Below are 6,000 nucleotides of genomic sequence, written 5' to 3' on the forward strand. Positions count from 1 at the left end.
AAATTTCAGGTCAGGTGCCAGTTGGCAATGAAGTACTTATTGAAGTGCAATCAGTGTTAGAATCATAGAATGGTTACAGCACAGAAGGAGGCCATTCGGCCTGTCGAGCCCGTGTCGGCTCTCTGCAAGAACAGTTCAACTAGTCCCACTCCCCCGCCCTTTCCCCATAGTCCTGCAATTTTTTTTTCCTTCAGGTACTTATCTAATTCCCTTTTGAAAGCCACGATTGAATGTGCCTCCACCACCCTTTCAGGCATTGTATTCCAGATCCTAACCACTCACTGTGTAAAAAAGTTTTTCCTCATGTTGCTTTTGGTACTTCTGCCAATCACTTTAAATCTGTGTCCTCCGGTTCTCGACCCTTCTGCCAATGGGAACAGTTTCTCTCTATATACTCTGTCTAGACCCCTTGTGATTTTGAACACCTCTATCAAATCTTCTCTCAACCTTCTCTACTCTAGGGAGAACAACCCAGGTTCTCCAGTCTATCCTTTTTTTTTATTCGTTTATGGGATCTGGGCGTCGCTGGCAATGCCAGCATTTATTGCCCATCCCTAGTTGCCCTTGAGAAGGTGGTGGTGAGCCGTCTTCTTGAACCACAGCAGTCTGCAGTGTGGTGATGGTACCCCCACAGTGCCGTTAGGTAGGGAGTTCCAGGATTTTGACCCAGTGACGATGAAGGATTGGCGATATACTTCTAAGTCAGGATGGTGTGTGACTTGGAGGGGAACTTGGAGATAGTGGTGTTCCCATGCGTCTGCTGCCCTTGTCCTTTTAGGTAGAAGAGGTCGCGGGTTTGGGAGGTGCTGAAGTCCCTCATCCTTGGAATCATTCTCGTAAATCTTTTTTGCACCCTCTCTAAGGCCTTCACATCCTTCCTAAAGTGCGGTGCCCAGAATTGGACACAATACTCCAGTTGAGGTTGGACTAGTGTTTTATAAAGGCTCATCGTAACTTCCTTGATTTTGTACTCTATGCCTCTATTTATGAAGACCAGGATCCCGTATGCTTTATTAACCGCTTTTACAACCTGCCCTGCCACCTTCAACGATTTGTGTACATATACCCCCAGGTCTCTCTGTTGTAATGTTCTGAAACATAGCAAGGTTCCAATAACAGCAATAAGATCAATGACCAGAGAATCTGTTTGTGGTGGTGTTGTTTGAGGGATAAACATTGGTTAGGGCACCAGGAGAACTCCCTCGCTCCTCTTTGAACAGTGCCATGGGATCCTTTACATCCACCATTCCCCAGACACTTGGATATCACAAATATTGTATAAGAACATAAGAACATAAGAAATAGGAGCAGGAGTAGGCCATTCGGCCCCTCGAACCTGCTCCGCCGTTCAATGAGATCATGGCTGATCTTCTGCCTCAACTCCATTCACCGGCCCTATCACCATATCCCTTGATGCCCTTACTAGTCAGAAATCTATCGACTTCTGTTTTGAATATACCCAATGACAGCCTCCACAGCCCTCTGGGGCGGAGAACTCCAAAGGTTCACCACCCTCCGTGTGAAGAAATTTCTTCTCATCTCAGTCCTGAATGGCCTACCCTTTATCCTGAGGCTGTGGCCCCTGGTTCTAGACTCCGCAGCCAAGGGAAACATTCTCCCAGCATCCACCTTATCAAACCCTGTAATAATTTTGTATGCTTCAATGAGCTCCCCTCTCATTCTTCTGAATTCAAGAAAACACAGGCCTAGTCCACTCAATCTCCCCCCATGCGACGGTCCCGCCACCCCAGGAATCAATCCCGTGAACCCTCGCCGCACTCCCCCCACGGCAAGTATATCCTTCCCTAGGCAAGGAGACCAAAACTGCACACAGCACTCCAGGCGCGGTCCCACCAAGGCCCCACACAATTGGAGCAAGACCTCCCCACTCAAATCCTCCTGTAACGAAGGCCAGCACACCACCCGCCCCGGCAACGGCCCGCTGCAACTGCACATCCACCCCCAACGACTCATGCACAAGGACACCCAGGTCCCCCTGAGCATCCGCACTCCCCAATCCCTCACCATCCAGGAAACACTCTGCCCCTCCGTCCCTTCTACCAAAGTGGACAACTTCACACCTATCCACACCATATTCCATTGGCATGTTCTCGCCCACTCACCGAGCCTGTTGAGATCCCCTTGAAGCCTCTTCACTCAGAGGGCAGTGAATCCCCGGAACTCTCCACCCCAGAGGGCTGCGGAGGCTCAGTCACTGAGCACATTCAAGACAGAGGTGTCAATAGATTTTTAGATATTAAGGGAATCAAGGGATCAGTTTAAGAAATGTGGTTATAATCTAAGTGTACACCTCAACAAGTTTCTGCCACCTACAAACCCCAAGCATCACCACTCACATGGGAACAAATAAGCTGCTGTGTGGATGACTACATAAACCCGGTTCTCAGAGTTCTCAAAGGAACATACATTGGAACCTTGAGTTAAAGCTGTAGAATTTGTTTTAACCATTTTCCATCTCTTGCCACCAAGTATCCTTAAGCAGTCAGCAGGATTGAAAAGTCTGGGCTGTGAACATATATCTGGATATACCAATAACTTCAAGTATGGTCAGTTTTCACCTTGTTTTAAAATTATTTTTCTCTCTGTTCACTTTGCTCCTGCCAGAGAGCCATTTTTTAATCGAGCAAGTGGGCCAGTCTCTGCTGCTGAGACTTTGCTTATATTGTTCTTAAGGCAGCTATTAGGAGATGCCTCACATTCAGTCAGTGTCCTCCACCAATGGTCAGCCATACAGAAACTGTTCAGATGTGAACCTGCACCTTACTATTTCCTGCCACAGTACGATTATGTAGCATGCTGTCTTAGAAATTGTCAGTTTCAAAAGGGACCCAGGGATTAGTGTCCTGGTGCTGTTTTTTCTGCTCATATAGTGAGTCCCTAATATGAAGTGATCCATCTGAGGAGATGAGGCACTTCTTGAGTGAAAAAGTGGAAGAGGTGGATAAATATCTGAAAATGCTGGAAATACAAATATCTGGTTAGTTACATGCAAATGAGGCAAAAATGAGGCCAAGATGTCAAATGCCCCATTTTCAGTCACTTCTGCTTCATTTGCATTGGTTCCCCTAATTGTTTGTACAAAAAAGGCATCCAAGATTGCTAGGGAAAAGCTGGAAGAAAATGTAAATAGCCTAGCGTCAATGTTTGCAGCATTAGTTTAAAGCTTATTTCTGATTCATTTTTGGAGCTTGCTTTTTATTTGCTGTTGCTTGTTACTTTGAAATCAGCCTTTGTGCTATTTGCTGTGGGTCTGCTAATTACCCCCGCTCCCCCACCCCCCCTGCCCCCAACCATTTCACACAGAGCACAATAGGTTTCCCATTGGGAATTCCCCCACATCTTTGCTTTTTGGAAGAAGAAGAAGAGCAATGAAGGGACACCAAGCTGGTCAGGCAGTGCCAGAATATGTGTCCCACCAGAATATATGTGGAGTGGGCCTTTGTGTTAGTGGTAGCATTCCTGCCTCTGAGTCAGAAGGTGCAGGTTCCGAACCCCGGTCCAGACAGTTTCGGTGAGTGGAAACTGGAACACTGGATCTGTATTCTGAGTTGACACCCAGCGGGGACACTCGTGTCGAGTGGGTGTGGGAGGCCCCACTTCATTGAATGGGTTGTGAGAGCCCATAAACCCTCCCGCCGTATAGGACTAAACACCCAATCAAATGGTATAAAGATTGTTACGGCCATGGAAGGAGCGTTCATGTCAACAACAACAACTTACATTTATATAACACCTTTAACGTAGTAAAACGTCCCAAGGTGCTTCACAGGAGTGTAATCAAAAAAAATTTGACACCGAGCCACATAAGGAGATATTAGGGCAAATGACCAAAAGCTTGGTCAAGGAGGTAGGTTTTAATTAGCGTCTTAAAGGAGGAAAGAGAGGTAACGAGGCAGAGAGGTTTAAGCTGGGAATTCCAGAGTTTAGGGCCCAGACAACAGAAGACATGGCCGCTAATGGTGGAGCAATTAAAATCGGGGCTGCTCAAGAGGCCAGAATTGGAGGAGTGCAGATATCTCGCAGAGTTGTAGGACAGAAAGAGGTTACAGAGATAGGGAGGGGAGAGGCCCTGGAGGGATTTGAAAACAAAGATGAGAATTTTAAAATCGAGGGGGGAAAATTTGGGTTTGCCAGCAAAGCTGCTGGTATCACCAGCAACTGCAGTTGACGGCCGCTGGAAATAGCCGCAACGCTAACCGAAGGAAATTGGTCTGGAAGGCATGGAGATAGGTGGCACAGCGCTCACCTTCCATGCAATGCCCTCCTGGTGGCATTGCTGGAGGGATCCGGGATGAAGTTTCTGTCCAGGTCCGGCATTGCAGCTTCCCACAGCCTCTGTGAGTGAAGCTGTGGAGCTCACAGGGAACTGTGGGCAATGAAGAGGTCTGAGAATTAAAGGGGTCATGCAGACTGAAGCAATACAAAATAAAATGTAGTGAATCAATACATTTTTCAGCCCTTTCTGCCTTTTAAGAAATAGTCGATATTTAAAAGTTCCAAATGTGAGTATTCAGCTGTTAAAGCTGAATTACCTTCCTAACCTCAACAAATGGGAACACTGCCTCAGCACTAACACAAATGGCTCAGCAAGCCAGGGAAGGGGCACCAAAGGTCTCACACGCAGCACTCCAGCTTTGTGCAGGGGTTCAACACTGCAAGATAGGCCCTCTACCCACAGGGGCCAGGAGGCCCTCCAGAAGGAACGATGTGGGAGTACATCACCGAGGCCATCACTGCCAGCAGTTTCACCACCACCACCTGGCTCCAGTGCCCAAAGAAGCTTCATGACCTCAGACCATTGGTCAAGGTCAGTAAATGCATCTTCAAAAGCCGTCTCCTACCAACTAGCCTCACACACTGCTCAATGCACAAGCCCCCAATCACTCACCTACCAAAAAACTGCACCAATGATGAGGCACATCTCCCATTCCTAGCTTCACCTTACCCCCTTGGAGGAGACAGTGCAGGCCATTCTTGGCAGGGGCATGGTTGAGTCCTTGGCTAGCGCGGGGTAGAAAGGAAACAAGATGCTGGTATCCTCGTACATTATCCTCCTTCTGGCATGCACCTCATGCTTTCCTGCCCTCCCGTCAGCACAACTCCACCCTTGTGCCTTCCTCATTTCACACATCCAAGAAATGCAGCCTGTCCAACCAGTGGGTCAACAAGAAGAGGCAGCCTGCCCAGCCAGACCGCAGGCAGATGATTCCATCCCAGATAACCTGGCCACAAAGAAGCTGTCTGGGATTCATCCTTCCGTCCGATTCCTCCTCTTCGGCTTCCTCCTCTTCCGCATCTTCCTCTTCCCTCTGCAAGCGGATGCTGTAAATATGAAATGACAGCATAAAATGCTGAAAATACTCAGTTGGTCAGGCAGCATGTCGAACTGAGACATGAACTCTGTTTTTCTCTCCACGGATGTTGCGTGACCTGCTGAGTATTCACAGCATGTTCTGTCTTCTCAAAGGCCTTCATTTACCATCCGAGCCCTTGCAAGCGTCCAACAGCACTTCCTACACACTTAGAAAACTTTTTACATCTATTGCAGCAAGCCACCACTTCAATAAAATCAAAAAGAAAACAGTCCAAACCATTAAATTTAAACTTACCTGAATGATATGTGTGTCCCTTTAAGAGCTGCAGACATCGCCACTGTCAGCCTGCTTGCACACCAGGTTAACCTGGCGTGCTTAGGACTCAGCGTTGAATTCAATGCTAGGGTCGAAGTTTGCGTTGGTGACATTAAGTCAGTGTTGCACACTGATTGATGTCACCGCGGCACCATTTTTTTTCCAGGGCACTGCGCAAAGGGGGAGAGGAACATGGCGGCTGTCATGGGAACCACTAACAACTGGCGAACGAGTGGCGGCCGCCATTTTATCGCCATTTCGTGGCACTACGGAGTGGCGGTAAGTAGATGAATTTCTAGCCCGAGGTGTTGCTCAACCAGGAGGTCAGCGAGCATAAGGGTGATGGGTG

This window comes from Somniosus microcephalus, chromosome 8, assembly GCF_052327205.1.
Source record: "Somniosus microcephalus isolate GS21.2 chromosome 8, FLI_Smic_1.0, whole genome shotgun sequence".
Classification (NCBI taxonomy): domain Eukaryota; kingdom Metazoa; phylum Chordata; class Chondrichthyes; order Squaliformes; family Somniosidae; genus Somniosus; species Somniosus microcephalus.